Below are 15254 nucleotides of genomic sequence, written 5' to 3' on the forward strand. Positions count from 1 at the left end.
CAGTTCGGGTGGTGATCAAGACTTGCCAGGGGCCCGTCCACCTGGGTTCTAGACTCTTCGATCTCTGAAAATTCCGGATTAAGACATACTCTCCAGGTTTGATGTCGTGTCCGGGGCCCCTGGATGCGTCTGGTATGGCTTGCTGCACCTGTTGGTGGATAACAGTTAGTTCTTTGGTAAGATTATGCAGGTAATCAGACATTAGAATGTCCGGGACATCATGGGTGAAGGTTGGCTTCGGCGCGGCCCAAATGTTCATTGGCCGGCCAAAGACTACCTCGTACGGAGTCAAGTGGTGTCTGGTTGGAGTGGATTGCATTGATAGCAATGCCAGTGGGAGGGCGTCAGGCCATTTCAGTCCTGTGGTGTGAACTATATTTGCTAGCTTTAGCTTCAGTGTGACGTTGTGCCTTTCTACCAGGCCTGCAGATTGGGGGTGGAAAACTGCGTGGAACTTTTGTTTTACTCCCAACCCCTTCAATATGAGTTGGATAACTTTGGCTACGAAGTGGGGGCCATTGTCGCTCCATAAAATTCTACAAAGGCCATAGCGTGGGAAAAACTCTTTTAACAACACCTTTGCAGTAGCGGTGGCGGTATTGTCTCGAGTGGGGTAAGCTTCTACCCATTTGCTGAATGCGCACACAATAACAGACCATGGCACCTTTCTAACTGAATGTAATCCATTTGGAGGATTTGAAAGGGATGGTCGGGGACCCCAAACCTTACCCGTGGTACTACCGTCCCTTTCCCTGGATTGTGTTGTAGGCATACCATGCATTGTTGGACTAGGCGTTTTGCTGAATCTGCTATCCTGTCATTATGCCATACTCTAGTAATTAGTTCGGTCATGGGAGCGGATCCTATGTGTGCGGGTAAGTGTGCCATGGTCAATATAGGGATCAGATACGCGTTAGGTAGCAGTCACTTGTCTTTGTCTTTTGTCCTCCAGCAGCCTTCATCGTCTTTTAGTCCCACCCAAGCCCATTCAGTCAGTTCGTGTGATGTACTCGTCAGTTGGATATCTCTTATAGGGGAACATCCTTTACAATGCAACTTTTACAACGAAGTACCTTTACGACGCAACCATTACAACGCAACTTTTACAACGTCTTGCACTGGGGGCGCTCTAGGATAGGGAATAGTTTCCAACACCTTCCCTACTATCCACGGGGACTGGAGTTGGAATAGTAAATTAAACTATTCACTATCCAGCGCCCCCAACGCAAGGCGTTGTAACGACTTGCGTTGTAAAACTTGCGCCGTAAAGGCATGCGTTGTAATAGCATGCGTTGTAATGTCATACATCCCTCTTATAGTGGTCCAAGCGTCTGTCCATTTCTCTGCTTGTGACCTGGTCACATACATTCATGTCGTCGTTCTGTTTTCAGCTGTGGCTCGGGCATTGATGTCAGCTAGTGCATTTCCCTGTCCTATAATCTCCGTTACTTTCTTATGTGCTTGGCATTTGATTACTGCTAGCTGTTTGGGGAGGAGGACTGCTTCGGTCAGGGCCGAGACTAGATACCCATGTAAGATCAGTGTGCCGTGTGAGGTCAGGAATCCCCTTTCTCTCCATAGGAGCCCAAAATGGTGAACTACCGCGAAGGCATACTGGCTGTCCGTGTAAATGTTTACTGCTGTCCCTGCTGCTAAAATACATGCTCGTGTGTGGGCAATCAGTTCTGTCGCCTGTGCGGATCGCTGGGCAATAATGGTTTGGGCTGTGGTGACGGCATATGCAGCTGAGGTGGTGCCGTCGGGGAGTTTGATGCACGAACCATCTACCCTTAGTTCTCCGTCAGGTTCTGGGAAGGCAGTGTCTCGGAGGTCTACTCTACTTTTGGTCTGTTGGTCAGTAAGGGTCGCACAGTCATGTAGGGGAGTTACATTAGGGTCGTTTTCAGGCAGTGGTAACAATGTAGCCGGGTTCAGAGTGGTGCATCGTTTCAGGGTAATGTGTGGTGCCAATAGGGGCAACTCGTATCCGGTCAGTCGTGCACTAGTCAGGTGCTGGGTCTTGGTCTGATTCAGAAGGGTGTCAACAGCATGGGGTACTAATACCGTAAGGGGGTTGGAAAGCACAATTCCTTCACTCTGTCGTATCGAAACTGCTGCGGCTGCAACAGCTCGTAGGCAAGCTGGTAATGCTCTGGCTACGGGGTCAAGAATGGCTGAGAAATAAGCGCAAGGGCGCTGTTTGGGGCCAATCGATTGTGTCAGGACAGATAATGCACATCCCTCTCTTTCGTGTGTGAAAAGGGAGAATGGTTTGGAGTAGTCTGGGGTTCCTAGAACGGGTGCCGAACAAAGGGCGTCTCGCAATTCTTTGAAAGAGGTCTGGCATTCAGGGGTCCAAGGGAGGGGAAAGGGAACATCTTTGACTAGAAGGGAAAGTAGGGGCTTAACAATGAGACTAAAGTTCGGCAACCACTGTCGGCAGAATGAGGTGAGGCCTACCAGAGAGCGGACTTGCTTCTGGCTCTTAGGGATGGGAGTGTCTAGGATAGTCTGGATTCTGTCAGGTGTGAGTTTCCTCCCTTCCTTTGATAAGAAGTGTCCTAGATATGTCACTTGGGATTTACAAAACTGCAACTTCATTCGGGAAACTTTGTGACAATTCTCTGCAAGAAAGTGTAGGAGCTGGATGGTGGCTGTGACTGCTAGTGGAGAGGTGTCGGCTGCTAAAAGGATATCATCGACATACTGTATCAACACCACTCCGTCCGGTAACTGAACTGCATCTAGTTGTCATTTGAGCGCCTGGCTATAGATACTCGGGCTTTCAGTGTACCCCTGGGGTGCTCTACAAAATCTATACGAGCGGGATTTTAGGGTGAATCCGAAGAGGTAGCGACTGTCTGGGTGAATGGGTATGGAGAAGAAGGCATTTTTGAGGTCAATGACGGTGAAAGTGGTGGCGGTGGACGGGATCAGGGTCAGGATGGTGGTGATGTCAGAGACTACAGGGTATTGTGGCACGACTATCTTGTTGATCTCTCGTAGGTCGATAATGAAGCGGTACGCTTTTTCATCTCCCTCTCCTTGCCATTTGATGATCGGCAGAATTGGGCTGTTGAAGATATTGCTTACTACTTCTTCTACTACTCCTGCGTCTACTAGCGACTGTATTATTTCAATCAGTGCTTTCTCGCCTTCTGGTGATATCTTGTACTGGGTTACTTTCGGTAGGGTCGCGTCCAGTCGTACAGTCACATTCACTGGGTCGATCATCATTCGTCCTACGTCTGAGTCAGCTTTCGCCCATAAGTGCGAGGATAAAGTATCAAGTAGGGAAATGTCTGCGTCAGTAATGGGGTACATGTGTCGTGAAGGGCAAGATCTGAGTAGGCTGGGGTTGTCATATAGGATGACTCGAACTACGTCGGGCGAGCACCTGATAGTTGCTCGAAATTGCTTCAGCAAGTCAAGACCCATAATGGCGTCTGGGGTATTGGAGGAGAGGAGGAATGTTGTGTCAGTGATATTGTTTTCAAGGTCAAAAGGGATCAGTTTGGACAAGGGTGTGGTGGAGGGCGTACCATCAAATCCTATTGATGTCACGTGTGAACCAGACAAGGGTGCCCTTGGAATCAGTCGTTTGGATAGTGCACTACGTGTTGCTCCCGTGTCTACCAGAAATGGAGACTTCATGCCTAGGACCTTTGCGGTAACATAAGGTCCTTGCTGGTCAACATAGAGCTCGACTGAATCCCTCCCTTGCCCTTGGCAGTCCTATGCAAAGTCGTATGCGTTGTCGCAGTCAGATTGCTGGTACTGATTCTGTGGGGGACGGTCAAATGTATTCGTTCTACCTGGGCTTTCGTCACTAGCGTTGTTTGCGTACTCTCGTCCACGTCCTCTATTTCTCGGTCCATTCGCTAGTTCTCTTGTCTCTTTGTTCCTATTCATGTCTAACAGGACCGGACATTGAGACTTCCAATGTCCGTACTCTTTACAAAATGCACATTGGTTCTTGCCTAATTCTCTACGTCCAGCGTAGGGTACAGGTGCATTGTTTCTGGGCGGTGGAGTTCTAGGAGTATTCTGTTGATAACCTCCCTTGTATTGTTCTTTCCCTATATTCACGCCTTGTAATTGAGCTATCATAACTCGTTCCTTTAAATCTTTCTTTTTCCTTTCAGAAGCTCTATCGCTTTCGTTCTTCTGGTGTTCGTAATACTGGGCCATTTGGAGGATGGCCGCGGGCTTTGAGGCAGCCCAACTACTTTTACTAGTTTGCAATTTCTGCGAAACTTCCGGTAATAGACCTTTAACGTAATTCTGTACAAACAAGTGATGTCCGGTTGCAGTGGTCATGTCCTGTCCACTGTAATCGGAGAACACCGTTTCGAACCGGGAGAAGTATTCGGAGACGTAGGGGGCGCTAGGTGGCGCCAAACCAAGATGGCCGCACTGTAGTGAGGCTCTCGCCAGATCGAGCCTTTACTCTATCCTTCTGACCATCCTGACCGGGAAAGGCTGTCCTGTCTCCTCACCAGGGTGTCCGTGACGTTTCTCTGAATTTAGCGGTACCAAGAACGTCGGAATTGCCCGACGGAGGGCGGAGATATCCACTGATCTGCTTTGAAGCGACCTGAAACGTCTGCCAATGACCTGCCGCCCCGGGGCCGGCCCGCTGGGAAACTCTGGGGCTTTGCGGCCTCATCGGACCCGCGAAAATATCTACTGATGGACCATTTCAGCGCCCCAGCTAACCCTACGGTGGTGTCTTGCTAAAGGAGAACCTCCCTGGATTGACGGTGAGCCCTTCGTATCTGAGACGCGTTTTAAGGGTAAAGGCGGAAAGCCGTTGAAGGCAAAAAAGAGCACGAAAAGTGACACTGTCGGCAAATTGACCTGACCAAGCAGCGGCAGGACACACCGTCTGGCGCTACGATCTACACTAATTTATAGGCTGTATCAATGCCCACACAGCCGGAATAACAATCTTTTGAAAGGAGCTAAGGGACATTCTGCGCTGCAGTGCACAAAGACCGCACAGGTCCGCTCACTGATCACGTCCTCCCCGCTGCCTGCGCACCGCCGTAAACGGCTTGCGACCGACCCCAAGACCGGAGGGCTCGAGCACAGCGCTTGTGTGACCAGGCGAGCAGCTCCGACTGAGCTCACGAAACCCGCCCGCTCTCCTGTGGCGACCCTCCCGCCGTCCGTTGCACGCAGCTCACCGCCGAGGTGTCGGAGCTGATCTGACCCAGTACTGTCAACGCTTCCAGATCGCATTAACAGGGTGGGGTGGACACCTTACAGATCACCCGCCTGCACATTAGAAATCACCCACCAGCTAAGACGTGCCCCATTGGACATCAGTGCAAAACCGGCACTACCCATTCACAGCCATCTGGAATCATACAGAACATACAATAACATATGAGCTGGCCCCCTTACAATTACGGCGCTGCTCTCCTGTGCACTCACCTGTTGTGATCCTGGTAGAGGGAACCCCACTGGAACATCGGTAGGAGAGTTCCGTCAACGACAACGACATCTCCTGCTTAAACTGAGGCTGGGGAACACGAACAACTAGCCCTGCTGTACTATTTTGCTTTCGTGAGCCGGAGGAATAAATCAAACCACAGAGATCACCTCTGGCCTGAACTGCACCCATAGTGCCATTTCCAGGAGGTGTTTTTTCCGCACTACCACTCCGCCCCGCCAGCTGGACACTGAATCGCGTCACCGCACTCTGGCTGCTACTACCACGCCGGCTTCGCGTACGCCAAGACGCGACATGGGCCGAAATGACGCCAAACAAACAAAAATACCGTTTGAAACTAAGAAGAACACCAGAAATACGCAGGATCCCGAAGGTAGCCCTACCGCCCGAGGACCTCCTGATGACGACTGGAGGGCCTTGCTGCTGAGCATGCAACAGAGCTTGACAAACATTGACTCCAAAATTGACACGATCAATACCCGCATGGACAGTGTGGTCACCAAGCTGGAACAGCACGACACCAGACTTAAAGACGCTGAAGATAGGATTTCGGAACTGGAGGATGGTGCCACTACTAATAACAGACAAGTGACCCAAATGGACAGGCTCTTAAAAATCATTGCAGAGAAGAACGAGGATTGAGAAGCAAGGTCCAGGCGCAACAACATCCGCGTCCTGGGCCTTGCGGAGTCCACCAACACCGGGAAAATGGAGGTGTTCATCGAAAATTTGGTCATCGAACTCTTTGGTAAAGAATCGTTCTCCTCGCACTTAATAGTGGAGCGTGCCCACAGATCCTTGGCCGCACGCCCACCGCCAGGTGCCCAACCACGTCCCGTCATTGCGAGGTTCCTCAACTATAGAGACCGGGACGCGGTGCTACGTCGAGCAAGAGAGATTGGCACCGTAGGCTACTGCAATACTACACTCTCCTTTTTCCCAGACTTCACCCCGGCGGTGCAGGAGGCCAGGAGGAAATTCTCAGGAGTGAAAAAGAAGCTCCAGGATCGAGAGATGACGTACGCCATGCTGTATCCGGCAAAATTGAAAGTTTCCCACGGGGGCAAGCAACACTTCTTCCATACTCCTCAACAGGTGGAGGACTTCCTCAAACAACACAAGAATGAACAAGCATTGGAAATGCAATAGGTCTCGCATTAGGAAAGTTTGACTTTTTTTATTTATGTGTTGGTTTTAAAAATAGCAAAATTAATAGCTTTGTCAGTTACAATGTCAATAGTTTTAACTTTCGCAAATGTGACACCTATAGCATTTGTAATGCAATGTGTGTTGGATTTACGTGACTTAGATGTATTGATATTACAAATAACAATGGCTTTTAATTTTGTGAATAATTATTACTTAAATAAAATGTATTGTAATTTATAATGGCAATAGCTTAAACGTTTGTAAATATCTTTTGTGAAGATTATGTTCAGTGTATTTTATTGTGACGAAAATCCAAGAACCTTGCATTTGCACCTCCACACACACAGAGCGACATACACACACACACACACACATATAGATGTGGTGGTGGTGGATCTGGGGGATATGGTGGTGGTGGATGTGGTGGTGGTGGTGATGGTGGATGTGGTGGTGATGGGGGTGGATGAGGTGGTTTTGGTGGTGGATGTGGGGGTGGATGTGGTGGATGTGGTGGTGGTGGATGTGGTGTTGGTGGATGTGGTGGTGGTGGATGTGGTGGTGGATGTGGTGGATGTGGTGGTGGTGGATGTGGTGATGGTGGATGTGGTGGATGTGGTGGTGGAAATGATGGTGGTGGGTGTGGTGGATGTGGTGGTGGTGGATGAGGTGGTGGATGTGGTGGATGGGGTGGTGGTGGATGCGGTGGTGGTGGATGTGGTGGTGGTGGATGTGGTGGTGGTGGATGTGGTGGATGTGGTGGTGGAGGTGGTGGTGGATGCGGTGGTGGATGTGGTGGTGGATGCGGTGGATGTGGTGGTGGACGTGGTGGTGGGTGTGGTGGTGGGTGTGGTAGGTGTGGTGGATGTGGTGGTGGATGCAGTGGTGGTGCATGTGGTGGATGCGGTGGTGGTGCATGTGGTGGATGTGGCGGTGGATGTAATGGTGGATGTCGAGGTGATAGTGGATGTGGTGGTGGATGTGGTGGTGGATGTGGTGGTGGATGTGGTGGATGCGGTGGTGGTGAAAGTGGTGGTGGATGTGTTGGATGTGGTGGTGGATGATGTGGTGGATGATGTGGTGGATGATGTGGTGGATGATGTGGTGGATGATGTGGTGGATGATGTGGTGGTGGATGATGTGGTGGATGATGTGGTGGATGATGTGGTGGATGATGTGGTGGAGGATGTGGTGGTGGTGGATGATGTGGTGGATGATGTGGTGGTGGTGGTGGTGGATGTGGTGGTGGTGGATGTGGTGGTGGTGGATGTGGTGGTGGTGGATGTGGTGGTGGTGGATGTGGTGGTGGTGGATGTGGTGGTGGTGGATGCGGTGGTGGATGCGGTGGTGGATGCGGTGGTGGATGCGGTGGTGGATGCGGTGGTGCATGTGGTGGATGTGGTGGATGTGGTGGTGGATGCGGTGGTGCATGTGGTGGTGGTGGTGGATGCGGTGGTGCATGTGGTGGATGTGGTGGTGGTGGATGTGGTGGTGGATGTGGCGGTGGATGTCATGGTGGATGTGGAGGTGATGGTGGATGTGGAGGTGGATGTGGAGGTGGATGTGGTGGTGATGGTGGATGCGGTGGATGTGGTGTTGGTGGATGCGGTGGTGATGGTGGATGCGGTGGTGGTGGTGGATGCGGTGGTGGTGGTGGATGCGGTGGTGGTGGTGGATGGGGTGGTGGTGGTGGATGGGGTGGTGGTGGTGGATGGGGTGGTGGATGTGGTGGTGGATGTGGTGGTGGATGCGGTGGTGGTGGATGTGGTGGTGGATGCGGTGGTGGTGGATGTGGTGGTGGATGCGGTGGATGTGGTGGTGGACGTGGTGGTGGGTGTGGTGGTGGATGTGGTAGGTGTGGTGGATGTGGTGGTGGATGCAGTGGTGGTGCATGTGGTGGATGCGGTGGTGGTGCATGTGGTGGATGTGGCGGTGGATGTCATGGTGGATGTCGAGGTGATAGTGGATGTGGTGGTGGATGTGGTGGTGGATGTGGTGGTGGATGTGGTGGTGGATGTGGTGGTGGATGTGGTGGTGGTGGATGTGGTGGTGGATGTGGTGGTGGATGCGGTGGTGGATGCGGTGGTGGATGCGGTGGATGTGGTGGTGGTGGATGTGGTGGTGGATGCGGTGGTGCATGTGGTGGATGTGGTGGTGGTGGATGTGGTGGTGGATGTGGCGTTGGATGTCATGGTGGATGTGGATGTGGAGGTGGATGTGGAGGTGGATGTGGAGGTGGATGTGGTGGTGATGGTGGATGTGGTGGTGGTGGATGCGGTGGATGTGGTGGTGGTGGATGCGGTGGATGTGGTGTGGTGGATGCGGTGGTGGATGCGGTGGTGGTGGTGGATGGGGTGGTGGTGGTGGATGGGGTGGTGGTGGTGGATGTAGTGGTGGTGGGTGTAGTGGGTGTGGTGGATGTGGTGGTGGATGTGGTGGTGGATGTGGCGGTGGATGTGGCGGTGGATGTGGTGGTGGTGGATGTGGTGGTGGTGGTGGTGGATGTGGTGGTGGTGGATGCGGTGGTGGTGGTGGATGTGGTGGTGGATGTGGTGGTGGATGTGGTGGTGGACGTGGTGGTGATGGTGGATGTGGTGGTGGATGTGGTGATGGTGGATGCGATGGTGGTGGTGGATGCGGTGGTGGTGGTGGATGGGGTGGTGGTGGTGGTGGATGTAGTGGTGGTGGGTGTGGTGGTGGGTGCGGTGGATGTGGTGGTGGATGATGTGGTGGTGGATGTGGTGGTGGATGTGGTGGTGGATGTGTTGGTGGATGATGTGGTGGTGGATGTGGTGGTGGATGTGGTGGTGGATGTGGTGGTGGATGTGGTGGTGGATGCGGTGGTGGATGCGGTGGTGGATGCGGTGGTGGTGGATGCGGTGGTGGTGGATGTGGTGGTGGTGGATGTGGTGGTGGATGTGGTGGTGGTGGTGGGTCTGGTGGATGTGGCGGTGGATGTGGCGGTGGATGTGGTGGTGGATGCGATGGTGGATGTGGTGGATGTGGCGGTGGAGGTGGTGGTGGATGCGGTGGTGGTGGATGTGGTGGTGGATGCGGTGGTGGATGCGGTGGTGGATGCGGTGGTGGATGCGGTGGTGGATGCGGTGGTGGTGGATGCGGTGGTGGTGGATGCGGTGGTGGTGGATGCGGTGGTGGTGGATGTGGTGGTGGATGTGGCGGTGGATGTCATGGTGGATGTGGAGGTGATGGTGGATGTGGAGGTGGATGTGGTGGTGGATGCGGTGGTGGTGGATGCGGTGGATGTGGTGATGGTGGATGCGGTGGATGCGGTGGTGGTGGTGGCGGTGGTGGATGGGGTGGTGGTGGTGGTTGTGGTGGATGTAGTGGTGGTGGGTGTGGTGGATGTGGTGGTGGATGTGGCGGTGGATGTGGCAGTGGAGGTGATGGTGGATGTGGTGATGGTGGATGTGGTGGTGGAGGTGATGGTGGATGTGGTGGTGGAGGTGATGGTGGATGTGGTGGTGGAGGTGATGAAGGATGTGGTGGTGGATGTGGTGGTGGATGTGGTGGTGGATGTGGTGGTGGTGGATGCGGTGGATGTGGTGGTGGTGGATGCGGTGGATGTGGTGATGGTGGATGTGGTGGATGCGGTGGTGGATGTGGTGGTGATGGTGGATGTGGTGGTGATGGTGGATGTGGTGGTGATGGTGGATGTGGTGGTGGTGGATGTGGTGGTGGTGGATGTGGTGATGGTGGTTGCAACAAACACATGCACACTCAACACTGCACACTTTCAAGGCTGATGCAACGGTGTACACAATGTCACCTCTCCCACTGCACAACTGGACAGTCAGTGTACAGAACCGCCTTTAAATAAAACCCATTTGCACCTCGAAAACAAGTCCATCTCCTCCCGTTTCAGCTGGCTCTTGGAAGAGGCACAAAGGAGAGGGGATAAGGAAGGGGTAGGGCAGGAGGCTTTAGCAAGCGCGGCCACACGAAAGCTAAAAGTGAAAGTTTATTTCACTGCACTTGTGACTCCTCTCCCCCATAGCCACCTAACCTTACATTTAAGACCATACAGTGGAGTAACTGTTATATTTTAATGGCATTTCCCCATGTGCGTACCGGTAACCACCGGCTCCAATTATGCCCCTCTCCAGGTGCCTGCGTTACGCCCCTGGGTTAACAGAACCCCAAAAGCCTGGAGTGTAGACACAAAAAACACTCAAATAAGTTGTAAAAGAAGAGACACACGGTAAACAGCGTAAATTCGTAAAGGCGAGGACGGGGCAGTAAAGGCAGCGTAGGCAGAAAAAAAGAGAGAGATGGGGGGGGCAGAGTGTGAAGGGAGCATGGGGCCGAGAGAAGGAGTGGGTAAGGGAGGAGAAGGTGTTGGAAGGGAAGAAGTAACAGGGAGAGAAGAGCCGATGAAGAGGGGAGAGCATGTGTGTTAGGGGGAGTGTAAGAGGTAAAGCATGTGGGAGATACCTTGGAGGGTAGGACATTGTTAAAGGGTGAGGAAGGTGGGAGGAAGCAAGCGAGTACGATGGATGGAAGGCTTGGGCTGTGTGTGAGGGGGTCGTCGAATGACAAGTCAGGGAGATGAGGCAGAGGGAGGAGATGGGAAGGGAAAGCCGGAAAGATGGGACTAAACAGGTATAAATGTGAGAGGACGAAGAGGAGTCCGACAGGTGAAGGAGCAGGGAAAGCGAGTGAAAGTGTGGAGAGCCTGCGTGAGAGGGTGTAGTGTTAGAGAGTAGGGAAGAGTAGAAGTGCAGACGTGGAGAGTTGAGGCGTGGGGGGTAGCAGTTTGTGGTACAGAGCAATTTGCGCAGTTAGTTAAGAATTAACAAGCTCTTGGCACTGCTGTGGGGGGCATGGCGGGAGCGCATTGCTCCAAATGGTGGGTTGTGACGTGGCTGTTGTTGTGCTGAAACAGTTTCACCGACCAGAGACTTGGAGACCAGAGTTCGAGCCTAGGCGTTGGCTCAACGTTAATCTCCTAAACTACTAATTTAAATACACAAATCACGGGAATCGACTAATTAAATAAAAAAATAAAAAATAACAGCGATCTCGAAGTGTTGGGGTTAGGGGGAGACGAAGTAAACAAGCATTGGCCGTGAAAGAGACAGGCCTTGGAAGTGCGGCCTTGAGACTTGGTAAAAGCTTGCGAGAATGAGAACAAAACAAGGAGAGCGAGGGATAGAGAGGAGGCGGGGCGGGGAGCAGAGCCGGGGAAGTACATGCGAGTCATGGCCTGCGGCCGTGAATAAGTGACGGCTCAGGATCGGGGCCGGAGTGGTGCCGAAGGGTGTGAAGGAGGGGGGTGGGCGGGGAGCGTAGGGATGGCTCAGGCTTGGGCCGAAGTAATGACAAAGGGTGTGAAGGATGGGGGTGGGTGGGGAGCGTAGGGACGGCTCAGAGGCCTGAGGCAGAGCGCACCATATGGAGAGGGAGGGGGTGGCAGTGGGATGGTGATTGATGGGTGGGCAGTGCTGGGGAAGCCTTTGATGTGGCCTGGCGGCCGTGGAGAAAGTGCCCTGAAGAAATGCGACACGGCAGACAGGGGAGGGGGCGGAGCGTGGGTGTGGGAGGAGTGCGGCTGAGGGAAAAGACATGCAAGGCAGGCGGCTGGGGGCATGTGCACGCGCTTTTAATGTCAATGCGCATGCGCATTGAGCTTGAATTTCACGGGCACTGCAAGGAATCGCCACGATTCCTTGCAAGTTGGTTAAAGACTGTTTAAGCCCCCATAGTCTCGCAAGCTCGATGCGCATGCGCATCGACAGGCGAGACCTAAAAAACCAGAGAAGGCGCTGAGAATCATCGCTCCAGATCCACTTCGCCTATGGACCAGCAAGACTAGAACGCACTCAATACAACTGCGTCATTAACGTAGAGAGGCGATGAACTGTGCAACAACAACCTGGTGAGGTACAATTTAACACTGCTGCTTAACTTGGTATATATATTTGGTAGGCTCGATCGCCCACCTCCGTCCCACGTCAAGAGACCGGGTATCTACCTGGCTCCGAGTGGGTGCGAGTAGGGAAGTGGATGGCAAGTTTGGTGCCCCTAGAACGGTCCCCCAATGGGCGAGCCCCAAAACTTCCCTTTTGTTTGTAGAATGGAGGGATATGAGACATTACTTGTGTTTTTAAGTTGGGGGGAGGGTGGGGTAGTTGGGATTGGGAGGGTTCAGGATGCCCGGCGAGTTGGGGTTGCCGGAGTGGGAGGGAAAATGTTCCAACAGGATGCATGCATGACAATATTGCTTACAGTTCACGCCAGTTGTCGGAAATGCTACGAGGGTAGTTGGGGTTCACGTCACATATTTGATGCCAACTGTTATAAACGCATGGATGTTGCAGATCTTTGTTACACAGTTTTTCTGTTAGAGATATGGGAGACGTAGCTGAACCACAGTCAGCCTCGCAGTTCCGTGTAACCTCCTGGAATATACGTGGGTTAAATAACCCTAGGAAGAAAAGACAAATCTTGGGATATCTGGACAGACACGGGATATCCATAGCTATGTTGCAGGAGACACATCTGATGCCCAGCGGATCCCCATCGTTCGCTTCCAAATGGGCAATGAGCAAGGTGTTCTCATCCTACTCTAATTACGCTAGAGGGGTGGCAATTCTTGTGAAACGAGGAACACTTTTCACTCCAGCTGGAACTGAAGTGGACGCTGAAGGGCGCTATTGTATGTTATGGGGGAAATTACACACACACACAATACTGTTTGCATGTTACTATGGCCCTAACACAGATGACCCTACTGCTCTTCTCACCATGTGGGGGAAAATACAGGCTCTAGGGATAGATCACGTGGTATTAGGGGGAGACTTCAACACGGCCCTAGTACCCGTACAGGACAGATCACATCCACAAGCCTCTCACTACACGACTACTCAACGCTCACTATTGGGAATAATGGATGAACACCGCCTGGTGGACACGTGGCGACACCTGCATCCCGCTGCCAAGCAAGGCACCCATCACTCTGCATTCCACTCCTCATGGGCCCGCCTAGACTATATATTTGTTTCAGCAGGTCTGTCCCCATGGTTAACCAAGGCAAGTCATCTGGCGCGTACATTTTCAGATCATTCTCCGGTCCTTCTCTCTCTCCACATTCCCCTTACCATACCCCCTTTCCTAACCTGGCGCCTGAACCCCGCACATCTAACTGACACTGCCTTCACTGCTGAATTGGAACAGGAGATTACGGAGTTCTTTGAACGGAATATTAATTCAGTTTCGAGTCTCACTACGGTTTGGGAGGCCTTCAAGGTGACGATGAGGGGGAGTTGTATAGCCAAAGGAGGAGGAGTTCTCAAGGCACTGCGAGCAGACATACGCAAGCTAGAATTAGAGCTCCGGCAACTAGAGCGAGAGATAGCTAGTGGAGACAGGGACCGCACTGCACATGCTCAGATTAGGGAAAAACTGAACGAATACTCTGAAGCGGCAGATAGGGAAAGCAAATTTCTGGGTAAATCCTTCCAGGCTCGAATATATGGCGAGGGAGACAGACCTGGTAAGGCACTGGCCAACGCAGTCAGAACCCCTAGGTACCAAAATTATGTCCCCACTTTACTGGACAAACACGGCACACCACAACGCGATCCCGCGAAACAACTCCAAGTGTTAACTGCACACTACACCTCGCTTTACACCTCACATAGGACTGACACGCTCAACTTGCAGGAATACTTAGATGACAGTGCCATTGCCTGGCTGGGACCGTCCCAGCAAAAATTCCTTCATCATGAGCTCGAACTTGATGAGATCAAGGATGCCATCATGTCCATGAAGTCTGGGAAGGCGCCGGGATCGGATGGCCTACCGATCGATTTTTATAAATCCTTTATACATGTGCTAGCGCCCATATTGAAACGAGTCTTTTACACCGCGTTAGAAGAGGGCTCACTCCCCCACACAATGCGAGAAGCACTAATAACATCACTGCTGAAACCGGGTAAGCCACCAGAACACTGCGATTCATTCCGACCTCTCTCATTGTTAAATACAGACAGCAAGATCTTGGCTAAAGTCCTCGCTACACGTCTCAACCTCCTTATGGAGCGGCTCGTCCTTCCAGATCAGGCGGGGTTCGTTCCGAACCACGCCACATCTCATAATTTGCGTACTTTACAAGCAGTGCTGCAAGATATTAATCCCAGGTGCGAAGCGGCTGCTGTGTTCCTCGACGCCACAAAGGCGTTCGACTCCCTGGAATGGGATTACCTCCTTGCACTGCTCGAAAGGATGGGAGTCCCCTTTAATTTTCTAGACTGGATTCGGCTGTTATATTGTAAACCCCAAGCTACGGTACTGCTCAACGGAGCCCGCTCTGCTCCATTTGAGATCCATAGGGGTACCCGGCAGGGATGCCCTTTGTCCCCGATACTCTTCGCGATCGCCATCGAACCCCTAGCCGCTAAACTCCGACAACACCACAGACATCGCGCCCTCGTTTACCCGGAAAGGCAACTCCTGATCGCGTTATATGCTGATGACATGACCCTCTATGTAGACAAACCACAAGAAAATCTAAATCCCTTACTGCGCGAAATTACTAAATTCGGAGCTATAGCGGGGATACAGATAAACTGGGCAAAATCGGCTATGTTCCCCCTGACGGACAAAACCTCGGAGTTTCTTCTTGACTACC

The sequence above is a fragment of the Lissotriton helveticus genome, chromosome 5_1, assembly GCF_964261635.1.
Source record: "Lissotriton helveticus chromosome 5_1, aLisHel1.1, whole genome shotgun sequence".
Lineage (NCBI taxonomy): Eukaryota > Metazoa > Chordata > Amphibia > Caudata > Salamandridae > Lissotriton > Lissotriton helveticus.